Consider the following 19398-nt stretch of genomic DNA (forward strand, 5'->3'; position numbering starts at 1 on the left):
AAGGAATACATTAAGCTATTGTAATGTAATGTATTGTAATGCATTTGTGCTACTTATTTGAGCTCTAGAGTATATATTATCTACTTATTTGAGCTCCAGTTTTTTATATATATTTTTTCTTTTTCGTCTACATCCATGGCATAATGGAAGTTCCCAGGCCAGTGATCAAATCTGAGCTGCATCTGCGACCTATGCTGCAACTTCGGCAATGCCAGATCTTTGACCCACTGTGCCAGGCCAGGGATCGAATCCGCAATGTCACAGAGACAACACTTTGTCCTTAACCCTCTGTGCCACAGTGGGAACCCCACATTTTGCTTTCTTATATGGTGAAGTAAAACTAATGTCATCTCTCTCATATTGAAAGGAAGGGAGCTCCTTGAAACCCATAAAACAGCTTCTGATGACTTAATATTGGAGGCCCTTCTGGAATATTGTGTGACTGTCAGGCAGGATCCTAGTAAAGGAGGAGGGGCACCACTGTCAACTCCTTGAAATGAGATTGAATGGCATTAATCTAAGAACAGTGGTTGTCTAGGATAAATACACCACACAAGAGTAGGCAGAGAAATACAGCTATAAATTTTCTATTTTTGCTGAATAGCTATAACAAGTGTATGACATCTGTATTATTTCTGTACTGGCATCTCATAGTATTTTGATCTTTAGGTAAATGTCATTGAATTATTGCAGTTAACCTTGTGAGGTTTTTTTGAGGCTAACAGGCCAAAGTAATGTGCATTGATAGGTGGCATTAGCCAAGGTTAAACAGTTATTACTGTTAGGTGGCATGTGGACCATTGTAATATTTGGCAAAAGTAGGAAGTGCTAATTTTCTAGAGGGAATGTCAGTGGGGTGGAAGTCTTCCCAATTCCATAATGGACTATGTAAAACAATTCTGGAAAAGCTTTTCATCTCTTCATACTCAGTGTCTTTGTCATCACACATTGGTATAGTTCTATCTGGGAAGTTTTTCATTTTTAGGTGAAAATGTCTAGCAAAATTCAGAGAATCTCACACTTCTAAGGTTATAATGGACTAGAAGATTGCTGCTCCAACCATTATTTTATTTTTATTTTTATTTTTATTTTTTATTTTTTGTCTTTTGTCTTTACAGGGCCGCACCCGTGGCATATGGAGGTTCCCAAGGTAGGGGTCTAATTGGAGCTGTTGTTGCTGGCCTACACCAGAGCCGCAGCAGTGCCAGATCCGAGCTGCATCTGCGACCTACACTACAGCTCATGGCAATGCCAGATCCTTAACCCACTGAGTGAGGCCAGCGATCAACCTGCAACCTCATGATTCCTAGTTGGATTCGTTTCTACTGCGCCACAATGGGAACTCCCATTTTTTTTATTCATGAAAAAATATTTCCTGGAGTCATTAAGTACTTTATCTGAATTTAGATTTGGTGTAAAAGTTGTGATTAAAATATTAATGTTGAAGTTCTTGTGGTGGCGCACTGGTAACAAATCTGACAAGTATCCATGGGGATGCAGTATTTTTTTTTTTTTTGTCTTTTTGCCTTTTCTATGGCTGCTCTTGCGGCACACGGAGGTTCCCAGGCTAGGGGTCTAATCAGAGCTGTAGCCGCTGGCCTACACCAGAGCCACAGCAACTCGGGATCCAAGCCGCATCTGCGACCTACACCACAGCTCACAGCAACCCCGGATCCTTAACCCACTGAGCAAGGGCAGGGACCGAACCCTCAACCTCATGGTTCCTAGTCGGATTCGTTAACCACTGCGCCACGACGCGAACTCCATGAAGAGTCTTTATCAAGGAGTGGAGGTCATTACCAAACCAAGGATCAGACACTGTCTTTTTACCTTTTATGTTCAGGCTGCTAGTACAATGTTTCTTAATATTCAGGTGAGTGAATCCTGTGAATCACCTGATTTAGGAACACATCCTCCTTGTCCCTTCTTGACAACCTTGCACAAACTTCTCATGGCCTGTTTTATTTGAGTCTTAAAACGAGTGTGAAGTGATATTTCCAAGAAAATGAATCTGGAGTTACTAGATGTTGGCCACTCTCATTTATACAAGTTAAGAAAATGAGAATCAGTGCTTTATAAAACAGGTCATGGCCCTCTGCTAGAGTTACAAACACCTTGCATGATGCTGCAGTGGTTTCTTTGCCTAGAAATGTGAAATAATGGGCTCCTGGAAAAGGAGGTATAGCAATCCCCTCTTATTCATGGTTTTGCTTTCTGTGGTTTCGGTTATCTGTGGCCAACCATGGTCAAAAAATATTAAATGGTAGTTTCTGTTGTGGCTCAGCAGTAATGAACCTGACTAGTATCCATGAGGATGAGGGTTTGATCTCTGGGCTTGCTCAGTGGGTTAAGGATCTGGCATTGCTGTGAGTTGTGGTATAGTTTGCCGATGCAGCTCATATTCTGTGTGGCTATGGCTGTGGCTATGACTGTGGTGTAGCCCGACAACTGCAGCTCCGATTTCACCCCTAGCCTGAGAACTTCCATATGCCACAGGTGTGGCCCTGAAGGGCAAAAAAAAAAAAAAAAATTCCACTATATATGTATATGAAAATTCCACTATATATGTATAATGATTAAATTCCATAAATAAATAAATAATTCATAAGTTTTAAATTGCACTTTAAATGCACTTTAAGTTTGAAAGTTCTAAGTAGTATGATGAAATCTCTCATCATCCCTCTCTGTCCTGTCTTGGATCCCCAACCATAGACATCATCTGCCATTGACATCCAGCTGTGGACATCATCATGACTCAGTGATCCAGGACCACCCCAAGCAGATGATCCTCCCTCTGACATATTATCAGAAGGTTGGTAGTAGCCTAATGCTATATCCCAATGCCTACATCATTCAGCTCACCTCATCTCATCACCTAGGCCTTTTATCTCACATCATTACAAGGAGGGTGAGAACAGTATAATGAGATATTTTGAGAGAGAGACCACATTCACGTAACTTTTATTATAGTATATTTTTGTAATTGTTCTATTTTATTATTATTGTTAATCTCTTCCTATGTTTACATATTTATATATTATGTATTATATATATTTGTGTGTATGTAATTATAATCTACTTTATAAATTAAACTTATCATATATATATGGATGTATAAGAAAAGACACAGTATTGTCCATGGTTTTGGGCATCTAGTGGGGGTCTTGGAGCATATCCCCCTGAGGATAAGGGGGGATTACTATGATTTACTTGAATTTAAATTCTCTATTGTTTATCTCTGGAAATAATCACAATGGAATCAAATTCAGTTGGGCTGTGCTACTTGTGGGTAAAATAACACCCTTGTTTAAAGGAAATTATGATAAATTCTATTAGCAAGTGTATTGGATATTGTGGATTAAAGATAAATGGAGAATGAATATTTGCATCAGAAAAAGTATGGCATTAATGCATGGTTGCCAGAGCATAAGTCTGTCTTTCTGAAAACAGTTAACTTACCATTTGGAGAAGTGTGCTCTTAGACACATATCTCACATATCTCATTCTCTCTCAATATTCTCATTTTAAAAATGAAAGTGATGATTTTACCTGTGCTGTTCTCTTATTGTCAAGATTAAATGAACATATACATGTAGAACAAGTAACGGATTGATATATAGTAAAGAATTGATCAATATTAGCCCTTTTTTAGTTCTTGTTATAAGTGCCCACTTTGGTCTGCTTGGTGCCGTGGTGGTAGAAATAGTACTAAATTGTGAATTGCTGGGGCTGGCTTCCCGTCCTTGTTCTACCACTAAAATGCTGTGTTGCTGTCAGCAAATCACTTGCCCTGCTTGGACCTTGATTAGGTTTTGTCTTGTTTTGTTTTTGCATGAGTAAATAGATATCTAAATTTATTCTCTAATTTTTTCCAGCTATAAATTTTTTGATTTTATATAACCCAACATTGTGATTGCGAGGACAACTTCATATATATTCCCTACTGACTTTGAATATTGAAGACTACACATTATGACAAAGAGCATAGATCAGTTAAGAGCAGTGCTTAGAACAGTGCTTTTCATACTTTGAATCAGCTAGGGGAATTCTAGGGGATTGTTACAATGTAGATTCCTGTTTTATAGGCCTAGGGTCAGTGGGTCCATGACTGCATTTCTATGTTCCCAGATAACTTGAGAAAGGATAAAGGTCATAGGTCTTCTCCCTTTGGCTTCTATGTTTGAACATCAAGCTCTCCTGTGAAATTGAACTTTAATGTTCTCCTATTCATATCTATTTGTGGCCAGAACAGTTTGGAAGAAAATATAGGAAAAATAATTGAGGAGTTCCCTGTGGCTCAATTGGTTAAAGATCTGGCATTGTTACTGATGTAATTCTGGTTACAGCTGTGGCTTGGGTTTGACCCCTGGCCCAGGAACTTTTTCATGCTGCAGGTGCATCCAAAAAAAAAAAAAAAAAAAAAGGGAAAAACAATTGAGATAAATCAATATGTTATAATATGTTCGTAGTATAATACCAGTTCATAACATCCATTCGAAAAGTAAAACAGCAGCTCTGGAGGAGCTACTTGACAAATGATGACATTTTTAGAACTAAAATCAGATAAAAATTATTGGATAGATGTTAGAGTCCCAGTTTCCTTTTTTTTCTCCCCTTTGGGTCTTAAGGATCAAAATATCTGTGTAATGGACAAGTGAAATTATCTTGAATATAAATGAGCACCAAAAGATTATAGGACCGGAGCAATTGAACTGTCTTAATTTATTTCTCACTAAAAGTATTTTTGCTGCCAGCTTTAACCCCGGCAAAGTTTTATGATCAGACATTGTCATAAAATTCACTTTTCAGTTAAGAACTGTGGATAATTTTGCCCTAGAAAGAATTTTGCACAAAACTTATTTTCTTTAAACTGTCAATGTGAGTGTCATGGAGAAGAAAAAGGCTTGGGGGATAAAATGAAATTAAACTTCTCATAACTCTCTGGCTCTCAAGTTTCAGAGGGCTGGAGATGAGCCAATGTGAGGTGGGCAGAAAGGAGGAGACATCTCACAAAATACCAGATTGTAAACGGAGAAGATCCCCATCTGCTTCGGGTTAGGAATTTCCTTTTCATTTTTCAGATCCTTTGACTTCTCCAAGTTCTTAGTATCTTTTATGATGGGGTATGGAGAATGCATGTTGATAACTAAAAGCATCAGCCAGTTGTCTTTCTCTTTCTGTTGGTCAGACTTTGAAGTTGTGAAGAATAAGATAGTAAAAACTAGCTTGGAGAAAAATGCTGGATTAGGTGTTCATAACAGCTGGTAGCTGATGATCTATTGGTTGAGAAACTGAGCTTTCTACAATTAGGCAGATAAAGCTTTCAAAGGAAAAGTTGAACAACAAAAATGAGTGGGAGGTTTTGCTGTCTTTAATTCCAAATGTCCATAGCTATGGAAACTGTGTGGGGAAATATCTGAAAAAAAAAGTACTGTATCTGACTATATATATTTATGTATTTTAAATGAATTTTATATTTATAAATATACTTATATATTTATAGAATATTTATATGTATTTGTATATTTATAGAATATTTATAGTCAAAGAATATAGAACACAGAGGTCTTCTTGAAATGCACTTCATTTTTTTGCATGTAAATTTTTACTTTAGAAAGCACTTCCTTCATAAATCCTCTGATATAACTAGGAATTCTTTTATCTCACACACACACACACACACACACACACACACACACACACGTCAATGAGATTGATTATTTTAATACTTGCTTTCCTTGCAGGAGGAAATACCTGTTCTTGATATTTTCTACTTTTCTTGGAAATTGATGACTTTTTGAACAGTGACCTGAGTCCAAGTATCAGTAGGGGAGTTTAATCTCAAGCTCTTGATATTTTGCAATGGTTGTTAGCTTGGCCTTAATGTTAAAAATTCATAGATTATGATACTCAGATATATTCAGCTCTGATAGTGTTTTTGCTAATGTCTTACTGCTGGATTTAGCAGGTAAATGCCTAAGATGAGAACACTAGTTTCTACTTCATTCTCTTTCCTTTCTCACCAGGTTTTAAAGTCTTGGTTAGCCAACACTCTCAATCCTTCAACTCCACCAGGTTGTTTTGGTTTTAACTCTGTCTTGGGAATGCCATCAGGCTTAGATAGATAAATCAAGGTTTTTTTTTTTTCCAATTGGAATGGCTGAAAATTATTTGACTGAATCCCTTTAGAAAGCTGGGCTTGCTCTGTGGGTCATCTGGAGGTATATGTCCACTTGAGGTTAAGTCAAGGGTCCTGTTACTTAAAGGGCTGATGGTTACTTTGGACATGACCCAGAGTGGATGTAACTTCTGTGGATGCTTTGAACTAGCTCTGACCTCTGACCTAGATACAGTTTTAGGATTGTGCTGACATAGAAAAAATAGTTCTGAATCACCTAGGCCACAACAGGCCAATTTGCTGCCCTGTTCAGCAAGAGCACATTCTTCAGTTCCTGTCCCCTGGTTGTGACTTCAAGGGCCTTATTACTTCTCTACATCTTATGTTAATACAGTGAGTTCTTATTGATGGGGGAGGGGGTGTAGGGGTGGTCTTAGCAATATTCAGAGTGTTGGAATACTAGTTAGTAAGGAATTGATAAAAGTGTAGCAAGTTTTCATATATTTCATATTAATTCTTGAATGCATTATTTTGGAGATGTTCATAGGGAGTAGAATCATAGAGTCTAAAGGATTTCTTGTGTAGCTTCTCATCTAGTCACAGAATATCTTCTCTTGCATTCCCGTTGAAAGATAAGTGGTTGTTAGTGAAAGGAAAACCATCCCACTCTTACATACAAATTATTGAGCATAGAGTTAGACCACCATCTAACAAGTGCTATCTCTGTGCCAGATGTTGTGTTAGGTACTGGTAATGTCTAAACGAATCAGACTTTTTTCCTATCCTCAAGAGATTACTTTTTTGGTGTGTATTTTAGTGCTTTAAAATTCCTTTCAGGGAACCCATAAAATTTAGGGTTGCCCATATGTTTCTTTGCTACATGTTTGTAAATTTGTCCTAAGTTATGCAATAAATAAGTTTCCAACTAGACTATTGGTCAGTACCGTTTACTTCTTGTGTACCAGCTCAATACTACTGGTTATAATTTCAGAAAGAGGTATGTGGTATTTTTTTTTCTTTTTCTATCTATACCAGAAGCCCACATGTTGAACATAAAGGGTGTACTTTTTTGGCTTATACTTCACTTCCAGTACATTTGAACTAACACTGAAAAAAATTCAGGAAAGTTGGATTGTGGTGATGATTATACAACTCTATGAATGTATCTGTAAAGATAATTTAAGTGGATGGATTGTATATTATATGAATTATATTCAATAAACCTCTTATGTATCTACATTTACTGTTTCTCTTGAAAAATCCAAACTATTTGGCAATCCTGGACCTTAATGCTGACATGGTGACCAGCAGCAGGAACCAAGCAGCTTCTGCTTTTTTTTTTTTTTTTTTTCGGTCTAAAGTCAGGAATGAATTATCCCTTTACCGATCACACCCAGGAATACAACTGCATCTAATGGTAGAATTCAGTGGGTGTTCCTGGAGTAAATCAATGAATGAGGTTTGATTCTCCTGCCTCCATCATTCTTTCTCTTTCTTCAGCAGTTTCTGCTTTTTAGGTGCAACATGAATTCCCTCATGCAGACCAACAATTCTACTAGCCCCACAAAAAATAGTTGAATCTTGGATTCTCTTAAGTGACCAATAATTCTCAATGCAAAGCAGCTTTGCCATGATCCTTGCAGCCAGAAGAGGAGAGGGTCTGGGACCCTAAAAATTAGCTTATGCAATCTAGGGTCCTTCCAGCAAAGATTAAGCTCATTGAGTTCCCTTGCCAAGAGCAGTTCTCACGAATACATACAACAATGGGAGAGGTGGAGGCGTCCCTTTCTGCTGGGTCTGTTGTCTGACATTTGACTACCCACAACTGACCACTCAGCAGAATATGTAGGCCAGGCAGCTCCATTCAGAACGAATTGGCACCACATGTTGAATGGCATGCCATGGGGTGGTCCCTATTGGTTTCATCCTCAATCCTCATGAATTTGATTCGGTCCTTTAGAGAAGTACTTTCAAAACTGTTCCCCTCAGAACTTTAGAGTCTTTTTTTTTTTTTTTTTGTCTTTTTGCCATTTCTAGGGCCGCTCCCGTGGCATATGGAAGTTCCCAGGCTAGGGGTCGAATCAGAGCTGTAGCCGCCAGCCTACACCACAGTCACAGTAACACGGGATCCAAGCCGAGTCTGCGACCTACACCATAGCTCATGGCAATGCCGGATCCTTAACCCACTGAGCAAAGCCAGGGATCAAACCCACAACTTCATGGTTCCTAGTTGGATTCGTTAACCACTGAGCCACGACAGGAACTCCAGAACTTTAGAGTCTTAAGAAAAAAATTTTCCGTGGTTACATGTTTTGGAGGAATGCTGGGAACAATAGTCACTCTCCATATTAGCAAAACACATTAGCGTATCAATGGCCTTCAGAATGTTGTCAGTAAAAGGATCTATTTCATTTTGTTCTTTCCCAACTAAGACTGATCTGGGAAGTTTACCCAGTAATCCTAGCCCCAGTCTCCTAGGTCACATAATGTTGTGAAAGATTGATGGATCATGCTCTACAACATTGCCACAGAATGTTGTTTGGATATTGATTAGATGTACAGTGTTTTAGTCATCGACCACTATCCAACTGAGGTTAGCCTGGGAATGAAGGCAGAGGTAAGGTTTGGGGAGATAACAGGTTCATCATCATTTATGAAGCTTTTAAAAGAGAGAGAAAAATCTCTTTTTTTTTTTTTTTTTGTCTTTTTGCTATTTCTTGGGCCGCTCCCGCGGCATATGGAGGTTCCCAGGCTAGGGGTCGAATCGGAGCTGCAGCCACCAGCCTACACCAGAGCCACAGCAACGCAGGATCCAAGCCGCGTCTGCAACCTACACCACAGCTCACGGCAACGCCGGATCGTTAACCCACTGAGCGAGGGCAGGGACCGAACCTGCAACCTCATGGTTCCTAGTCGGATTCGTTAACCACTGCGCCACGACGGGAACTCCAAAAATCTCTTTTCAGTAGGACTTTAAGTCACTGTGATTGGAGGTAAAGCCATAACAGGATATGATTTCTCACATGAGCATTATGGTGGTCAAAATCTTTTTTTTGGTTCTTTGAGAATAGAGAACATACTTTCTCTCTCAGAACTTCTACAAGAGTCCAAGTGCAGATTTTCTGTACAGGGAACATTTAAGAAAAGTATTTTTGGGGGGAACCTAGTTTGAACCTGCCAGTTTGGTAGAAAGGTAGAGAAAGAGATAGTGGGAGATTTGGAGACTGATAAGAGAGGAATAACTTTTAAGACACCTCCACTGTAGTTGTTTTACATGTATATATATTCATATATATAATCATTTCTTTGTGGAAAATTCAGAAAAACATAAAGAAGAAAGAAAAAAATGACAGAGGCAACCAGTAAATAACACTTTGATGCATTTCCTTTCCAATATATATTGAGCATAATGTAAAACAAGTTCTGGCCTAGCTCTGCTTGCTGTTGTGAGCATTTCTCTGTCAATAAAAATCCTTCATGAACATAATTTTTTTTTTGTCTTTTTAGGCCACACCAGCAGCATGTGGAGGTTCCCAAGGTAGGGGTTGAATCGGAGCTGTAGCTGCTGGCCTACACCACAGCCAATGCGGAATCTGAGCTGCATCTGTGAGCTACACCACAGCTCATGGCAACGCCAGACCCTTAACCCAGTGAGCAAAACCAGGGATCAAACCTGTGTCCTTGCAGATGCTAGTCAGATTTGTTTCCTCTGAACCACTGTGGGAAGTCTGCCAAGACCAGCTCAGCAGGTGAGGGCTGAAGAACGGGTGCTGTGAAACTTAAGAAAAGGTTAACATAAAACAAGACACAGAGACATTTAACTTAGTCAAAAGTGGGAATGAGGAAACTCAAGGTCTCAGGGGCCAAGAGCCCCACCTCAAGAAACCACACTGCTTTTATTGTGCTCTTTAGGATTACCTCAAGTGAGGAGGGGGCTGCAGGTGCAGAATTTTTTAAGTCATGTAGCTGGTAGCTGGTTAAGCTTTTACTCTGACCTTTAGGCATTTAACAATCATTAGCATTGAGGAAGCCTGGTGTCAGCTATCTATGCATAGCAACTAGAGAATCACCATTGTGCTTCTGCAGGTTGTGTGCCTATCTTTGGCAACCCTGCCTGCCTAGGTTTGCACCTTGTTCTCCTTGCTGATGCATATCCTGCTAACGACCCCTCATAAACCCCTTGGGGCCATGAGGTTCATCTTCCTCTTATTCTTAACAGGACGTATCATGCTGTGCAAACGGCATGCCATCTGCACAGGTCCAGCATGCCTAGATCAACACATTATGTCCTCATTCAGCTGATTACATAAATAACTTATGCCTTTTGGTCTTTGTTCTTAAGCTTAAGTTATTTACCAGCACTGTGACTGTTTTTCAAGCAGGAATATAGGGTAAAAGTAAAGCAGGACAAGATGGAGTTTTCAGCATAGAAAATATAAGCAGAGAGGCTAAGAAAAATTGTAGAAACATGTCTCTCAACAGAACTCCGTGAACATATTTTTTAATGGCTACATTATATTCTATCTTTCAGATCTATTACAATTTTTAAAAATTTTTATTTAGATTATTCAATTAAAATATCCATATGTTTCTGGAAAGAACTCTAACCCAAGATATTAGTGGAAAAAAATGTCAAAATAGATCATATGAGATTGCATGGATGCAGAAGGGTAAATGGCCTGCTTAAGTTTCCACCAGAGCTAAAAGCAGAACCAAAGTCTCTTGTTCTGTGTCTGGTGCTCAGCTCAGTGTCCTCAGCTCCAACCCCTGCTGCTAACACCCTATCCTATACATCTGAGACTGTCATTTGGGGACTATTGTTTGATGGGTGATCTAGCCTGCAGCAAGGGGAGCATAAATGAGAAAATTGCTGTCAAAATGGAGCCTGTCCCTGGGGTGTTGCTTTCCCTGCTTTGAACCCTGGGAGACATGGTGGAGACCACAGGCAGGGAGGTCATGCTGCTAGCCTCTCTCAGTGAGAAATGAAGAGGCGGAAAAAAGGCCCTGGAGCAATTACCACTCTTAATTGCTTTGAAATGGACAAAAAGCTTTTCGCGGGGTGATCCACAACCGAAAACCATCCATTTAGTTTATAAATGAAACAGAGGAAGATAGACATTCCCATTTCTTAGGTAATCAGTGAAGATTGCTTTCAGGAGGGTAAAGTAAACTGCTGAGCAATGGGATAGAATGGGAGGCTCAACCCTGACCAGAAGCGAGAGTGACAGATTTGTGCCGTGATGACATAATCCTTTTTCTTTCCAGGGTTATCATCTGCATCTTTCCCTCTTTCGAAACCAATCATGACTCAGCAAGATGTGGTTTTGGAGGCCAAAAGAACACAGAAAATAGTGATTGGTTTATTATTTGTCTGTTATCTATTCATTTGTCTTTATCTCCTTTCAGGAGAAAAAAAATATACAGCTCGTTACAAAAATTAAGAGAACTTTTCCATGGTGGCCAATTTATCCCTTATTAGAATTTTTGAGATTTGAATCATTTCCTCATTGATCAGGATGATAAAATGATGGTTTTTGAAAATTCTGTGTCCTGAGAGAAAAAATAGACTTCAAACTATAGTAAAATTTGTCTTTATGACTGCCAATATTCATATAAAAGAACATCTGTATGTATGGGAACTGTGTTAAGTTATACCCACAAAGCCCACCAGAGATGCAGGTTGGACTTGCCTTGAAGTCTCTTTGGATTGTCCCAGATCCAAGAGTGAGCACTTGAATGTTGATTAGGCTTTATGGGAAGGGGCCTCTTTTTGACAGGGCTCTTTCAAAGGCTGCTGTAGGAACTGAAGGTATTCTTTTCGTAAAAGCAGAGAGGCAATACCCTTGAGGCCATCACAGAGCTTGATTTCTGTGTATCATCCTTGGTGGGCTTGGGGGATGCTCACGTTGCTCATGTTGTGTGCCAGTGCCTGGGCTGTCTCCAGAGCCTGAGTAATGCTTTCTTTTATGTCCCATGTGAAAGCTTGTCCTGAGGGGGAAACAGTGCATCATTATCATCTATATCTTCTCTGTTCTCATGACCATCGCTGATATTACCGTCATTGTTAGTTATCTATACTTCGTCAAAGTGTAATTCTTAAAACATTAGAATCTCATACAGAAGGTAAGCATAGATCAACTTTTATTTACTGCATTAATGAAGATAGTAGTAGCATGATGGAATGGCTTCAAAAGAAAAATTAGAGAAACCAAGGTTTTATTTTTGGTTTTTTAGCTGGTAGAAATGAAAAAAGAATGCCAAGATAAGAATGCCAAATTAGAAACAAAACTGCTTCATGTCTCACAGGGGAATAAAACCATAAGCGCTGGCATTTTCTTCTCTACTAAACAGAAAGTAAGATAATCAGATATAGTTTCCTGTGGCTGCCGTAACAAATTACCACAAACATGGCTTCGAACAGCAGAAACTTATCCTGATAGTTCTTGAGGTTAGAAGTCTGAAATCAAGGTGTTGGCTAAGCCATGCTCCCTCCAAAGAGTCTAGGGAAGCATCCTTTCTTGCCTTTTCCTGGGCAAGGCAAGTTAGTGCTTGACTCTAGGAGCAATCCTTGCTATTCCTTGGCTTGCAATAACATAATTCCAATTTCTGCATCATTTCCACATGGCCTCTTCCCTCTTTATCTCTGCATCATCTCCTCTTGGAAAAACACTAGTCACTCTAAATCCAGGATGACTTAGTCTTGGGATCCTTAACTAATAACATCTGTAAGGAACTTATTTCCCAATAAGGTCACATTCTGATGTTCCAAGTAGACATGAATTTTGGGGGGAACACTATTCAACCAACTACGCATACCTTAACAGTTTTTTTAAGTTGTGAGATACTTGCATGCTGGTTATGCCAGTGTACTTACAGTTGCCTACAAAGTCAGATGACTCTGAGGCTGATGCGTTTCAACATGCCCCTAAAAGGAGAGTAGAAGTTCACATAATTATCTTTTAATCCTCCCTCCCCCTAAGTTTGGAGAATTTTTCTAAATTCTAATTTCTTTTTTTTTATTTTTTTAAGTTTTTAATTTTTAAAATTTTTGTTATTATTATTTTTTAATAGTTATTTCACCAATACAATTTTTTTCCCTACTGTACAGCATGGTGACCCAGTTACTCATACATGTAAACATTCTATTTTCTCATATTATCATGCTCCATCATAAGTGACTAGACATAGTTCCCAGTGCTACACAGCAGGATCTCATTGCTAATCCATTCCAAAAGCAATAGTTTGCATCTATATCCCCAAGCTCCCAATCCATCCCACTCCCTTCCCCTCCCCCTTGGCAAACACAAGTCTATTCTCCAAGGCCATGATTTTCTTTTCTGTAGAAAGGTTCATTTGTGCCTTATATCAGGTTCCAGATATAAGTGATATCATATGGTATTTGTCTTTCTTGTTCTGACTTACTTCACTCAGGATGAGAATCTCTAGTTTCATCCATGTTGCTGCAAATGGCATTATTTCCTTCTTTTTTATGGCTGAGTAGTATTCCATTGTGTATATATACCACATCTTCCTAATCCAATCATCTGTTGATGGACATTTGGGTTGTTTCTGTGTTTTGGCTATTGTGAATAGAGCTGTAGGGAGTTCCCGTTGTGGTGCAGTGGGTAACGAATCCAACTAGGAACCATGAGGTTGCAGGTTTGATCCCTGGCCTTGCTCAGTGGGTTAACGATCTGGTGTTGCCGTGAGCTGTGGTGTAGGTTGCATATGTGGCTCGGATCCCTCGTTGCTGTGGCTCTGGCATAGGCTGGCACTACAGATCTGATTAGACCCCTAGCCTGGGAACCTCCATATGCCGCGGGAGCAGCCCAAGAAATGGCGAAAAAAAAAAAAAAAATAGAGCTGTAATGAACATGTGGGTGCATGTGTCTTTTTTAAGGAAAGTTTTGTCTGGAATATATGCCCAAGAGTGGGATTGCTGGGTTATATGGTAGTTCTATGTATAAATTTCTAAGGTACCTCCATACTGTTCTCCTTAGTGGTTGTACCAGCTTACATTCCCACCAACAATGCAGGAGGGTTCCCTTTTCTCCACACCCCATCCAGCATTTGTTATTTGTGGATTTACTAATGATGGCCATTCTGACAGATATGAGGTGGAACTTTTATAAAAAATGTCTACCCTGTGCCAAACACTATCATGCATGATATCTATATATTATCTCATTCGATCCTCATACTTTCCCAAGTAGGTTATGGTATTTGCATTTTCACAGATGAAGATAACTGAGGCACAGAGAAGTCAAGTTACCTGCTTCAGGCTAGTAAATGACAGTTTTAAAAATTTGAACAACCCTAGAGCCTATTACTCTTTCAGCTACTTGTTCCTTCTTTAAGTCAGGTTAAGTAAAATTTAACATCTTCTGCCTCTCATAGAAGGCAAATGACTAAATGATTAGTAAATCCTCCTGAAGTGTGACGTTATTTCTGAGCTAACATCTCATTGAAAGTTATCAGAGTGCATGACTCTTTGAAGATACTTTCCTTAGATCAAGGCAGTTCCAAGAATACCCCAAAGAAATATTAATTGAATTGCTTTCGCTTTTATTGCCTTTAAAAAAATATGCAGATAATACTGAACTAACAGAGTTTTTTTCTGAAGATTATTTAACAACTGCTATTTGCTCCAGCCACATTTAAGTAACACACAATAATAGAAAGCCATACATGTGATATTCATTTGGATAATAATGCATCCTGATCTGTAAGGATAATGCACATTTTAGTATGTGTTTTAATTTGGAAGATTAAATTTGCATTATCTTCAGAATGTGTTTTTTATTGGTAGCCTCGGTGAGGACATTTTTCTTATCTTTTGTAAAGATGAGCTCACTGAAAATCAGTGATAGCTTAAATTGTAGTTTAGGTTGAAATAAGAAGTTAATTAGGACGGTAGCTCCTTGGGAGAGTAATAATAAAGTGTTAGTACTAGAGCAAATAATAACTCCAGGAAATCACAGACTTCACTTCAATAATTGTAGGAAAACTACAAAAGACAATGGTGTAGGGGAAAGGACAGTGAAACAGGAGCTGTGCTATGCCAGAAACTACCTATGTGACCTTGGCAAAGCACTCATATTTTCTGAGGCTCACTCCTCTTTAAACACAATGTGAATGACCAGGTTTTTAAGCTATGCTGAATATATTTCCATTGAACTGTATCCATTATGTTTTGAAGTGTGTACAGACGTAAACATTTGCCCACTTGCAAGGATGTTTATTTATTTCTTTTCTTTTTTTGGGTCTTTTTATGGAGGTTCCCTGGCTAGGGGTCAAATTGGAGCTGTAACTGCTGGCCTAAGCCACAGCCATAGCAACATCAGAGCTGAGATGCATCTGTGATCTACACCACAGCTCATGGCAGAGCTGGATCCTTAACCCACTGAGCGAGGCCAGGTATCAAACCTGCATCTTCATGGACACTCGTCAGATTCGTTTCTGCCGAGCAACAACAGGAAGTCCACAACTACTCCATGGAGTAGTTCGAATTACTGTTCTTTCTTAGAAATCCAAATTTGTTCATGTTAACTCCTTTGTTTTCATATTATGCATGTGATCTACATGGATTTGCTTACATTTTAACACAGGTAGGAACTGAAAGATAGTAGCTGCCAAAAAGGGCACTGGTTTTATTGGTGAAGAGTAGAGACATCTTAGAGACTTCCTCCAGTAATATACACTGCAGCTTATTGTATAGTCACCTGAAAGGTAGGTCACTCCACCCTTTTACAGCTGAGATAAGTTTGAGTGCAGCAAATGCTCTTTGTGCCCTGCTCACTTGCTCTTGGTTGTTATCCTTGCAGGCAGGCTGGACCTCAGTTACCAGCAGCATCTGTATCTCATTGCTTGAAGAATTTTCCTAGCAGGTATAGGCTATGGATCTGTGTAATGGCAATCCAAAATTGCCTAAGAAGTAATGTCTTGGAGTTCCCGTTGTGGCTCAGTGGTTAATGAACCCAACTACCTTGCTCAGTGGGTTAAGGATACAGTGTTGCCGTAAGCTGTGGTGTAGGTTGCAGACACAGCTGGGATCCTGTGTTGCTGTGGCTGTGGCATAGGCTGGCAGCTATAAGTTCTGGTTTGACCCCTAGCCTAGGAACCTCCATATGGACCTAGAAAATGACAAAAAAAAAAAAAAAGTAGTATCTCCCAGGTATGGCCTTCACCCAAAGACTGTTGGAAGTTGGTGTAGAAATACTGCAGCTCTCCTATCCCCCAGCTGTCCTATCCCCCATGTGGGCAACTTAAGGCACCTCTTCTGCAGAGGCTTTTAGAGTACCCCTATGGTATAAACTATAATTACCAACTGTGGGTGACTTCCCTTGTCACTGCTCCACTCACCTACCATTATTTCTTTTTTTCTTAAATTTAGTAAATCTATTTTCTTTTCTTTTCTTTTTTTAAAAAATTTAATTTCTTTTTGGCTGTGCCTGAGGCATGTGGAAGTTCCTGGGCCAGGGATCAAACCCAAGCCACAGCATGACAACACAGAATTCTTAACTGCTAGGCCACCAGGGAACTCCTGTGATTTTTATTTTATATTGGGAGTGTACTTGATTCACAATGTTGTGTTCATTTCAGGTGTACAGTGAGTGATTCAGTTATACATATACACAAGTCCATTCTTTTTTCAGATTCTTTTCCCATGTAGGTTATTAAAGAATATTGAGCAGAGTTCCCTGTGCTGTATGGTAGTCCTTGTTGATTATAAGTTTTACATATAGCAATGTGTATATGCTAATCCCAAACTCCTAATTTATCCCCCCATCCCATGCTTTCCCTTTGGTAACCATAACTTTGTTTTCAACGTCTGTGAGTCTGTTTCTGTTTCCTAAATAAGTTCATTTGCAACATTTTTTTAGATTCCACATATAAGTGACATCATATGACATTTGTCTTTCTCTGTTTGACTTACTTCACTTAGTATGATAATTGCTAGGTCCATCGAAGTTGCTGAAAATGGCATTATTTCATTCTTTTTTTCATTGCTGAGTAATTTTCAACAGCATATGTGTGTGTGTGTATATATATATATATATACCACATCATTTTATCTTTTCCTCTGTTGATGGACATTGAGGTTGCTTCCATGTCTTGGCTCTTGTAAATAGTGCTATTGTAAATAGTGTTGCAGTGAACATTAGGATGCCTTTGAATTATGGTTTTCTCTGCATATATGCCGAGGAGTGGGATTGCTGGGTCACATGTTAGTTCCAGTTTTAGTTTTTTATGGAACATGCATACTGTTCTCCATAGTGGTTGTACCAATTTACATTCCTACCAATTGTGTAGGAGGGTTCCCTTCTCCCCATACCCTATTCAACATTTATTGTTTGTAGACTTTTTGATGATGGCCATTCTGACAGGTGTGAGGTGATACTTGATTGTAGTTTTTTTTTTTTCCTTTTTCTTTTTAGGGCTGCACCTCCAGCACGTGGAAGTTCCCAGGCTAGGGGTCAAATCAGAGCTGCAGCCACCAGCCTATGCTGCAGCCACAGTGAAGCAAGATCTGAGCTGCATCTGTGCCAAATGTTGCAACTCATGGCAAATGCCAGTTCCTTAACCCACTGATTGAGGCTATGGATAGAACCCACATTCTCATGGGTACTAGTCAGGTTCTTAACCTGCTGAGCCACAATGGGAACTCCTCTTCATTGTAGTTTTGATTTGCATTTCTCTAATAATTACTGATTTTGATCATCTTTTCATGTGTTTTTTTGGCCATCTATTTGTCATCTTCAGAGAAATGTCTATTTAGATCTTTGGCCCACTTTTTTATTAGGTTTGTCTTTTTTTGGTATAGAGCTAAATGAGCTATTTGTATATTTTGGAGATTAATCCCTTGGTAACTTTATTTGCAAATATTTTCTCCTATTCTATAGGTTGGCTTTTTGTCTTGTTTATAGTTTCTTTGCTGTGCAAAAGTTTTCAAGTTTCTTAGGTTCCATTTGTTTATTTTTAATTTTCATTACTCTAAGATGTAGGACAAAAGTGTTCTGCCTATGTTTTCCTCTAAGAGTTTTATAATATCCAGCCTTCAGTTAGATCTTTAATCCATTCTGAGTTTATTTTTGTGTATGGTGTTAGAGAATGTTCAAATCTCATTCTTTTACTTGTAGTTGTCCAGTTTTCCCAGCACCACTCATTGAAGATACTGTCTTCTCTCCATTGTATATTCTTTGTCATAGATTAATTGACTGTAAGTGTGTGGATTTATTTTGGGCTTTCCATCTCGTTCAGTTGATTTCTGTTTCTGTTTCTGTGCCAGTACCATATCATTTTGATGAGCATAGCTTTTTCATATAGTCTGAAGACAGGGAGCCTGATTCCTTCAGCTCCTTTTTTATTTCCCAGGATTGCTTTGGCTATTTGGGGTCTTTTTTATTTCCATACAAATTAAAAATTTTTTTGTTCTAATTCTGTGAAAAATGTCATTGGTAATTTGATAGAGATTGCACTGAATCTGTAGATTGCCTTGCCTACTGCTGTTTCATGAGATTTTCTTCCAAATGAACTACTTGCTCAGAGTCTACTTTTGAGGAAACTTAGACAAAGACGTAGAGGCTCAGAGAGCTAAAATACCAGGTGAAGGTCACACAACTGGTTAATAGCAGAGTTGGGATCCAAACACAAGTCTGTTGTGCTTAATTCCTTGTGAATGATTGCTTATTTTATTCTATATAAAATAAAACATTATCTTCTGATTTCCAGTGGCACCATAGATGTTACATCTATAGCACATGTAGGTATAATTTCTTTCACATAGTTTACATATAATATAAACATATAAGTTTATATGTAAGTATTGGTCTTATAGAAGGAAGTTGAGTGTAGAGTTTAGGACCCTGAACTCTGCCATCTAATGGCTGTTGTTTGCATTCTGCTCAGCACTTAACAAACTCATTTTGCACTAGTGAATCTCTGTATGCCTCTACTTTTCCTCATGGGTAAAATGGGAATAAAAATTGGAAGGTTACTGGGAAGATTAATTAAAGTATTCATTATGCTCTACCAATGCCCTACCAGGAATGTTCAGCACAGTCCTTGGCACATCCTAAATCCACCAGAACTGTTAGCTACTGCTAATCCTATCATTGTAATTATACTAATCATCCTGCTTTATCTTCAAGCTCTCCTGAGTGATAGAGTATATGTTATCATTCCTTTTGTCTAGAAGGGGAAACTGAGATTAAAATAAATCAAGAAGTTTAAGTGAGAGGGTAGATTGTAGAGCAGTTATTGAGATACTTCTTAACTAG

At 38.8% G+C, this 19398-nt stretch overlaps 1 long non-coding RNA gene across 8 annotated transcripts in view; it reads left to right on the top strand.

Moving 5' to 3' along the window:
• Nucleotides 1-19398, top strand: part of LOC102165722 — a 160454-nt gene that overhangs the window by 79477 nt on the left and 61579 nt on the right. For 7 of the 8 annotated variants that reach the window (XR_002338471.1, XR_002338470.1, XR_002338474.1 and 4 more), the window contains one exon: nt 2713-4343. This is a non-coding gene — a long non-coding RNA (uncharacterized LOC102165722). Of the gene's footprint in view, nt 1-2712; nt 4344-19398 lie in introns of those variants that run through there. The other variant, XR_002338473.1, reaches the window with a different exon arrangement.

Source organism: Sus scrofa, chromosome 14 (genome assembly GCF_000003025.6).
Source record: "Sus scrofa isolate TJ Tabasco breed Duroc chromosome 14, Sscrofa11.1, whole genome shotgun sequence".
In the NCBI taxonomy this organism is placed as follows: Eukaryota; Metazoa; Chordata; class Mammalia; order Artiodactyla; family Suidae; genus Sus; species Sus scrofa.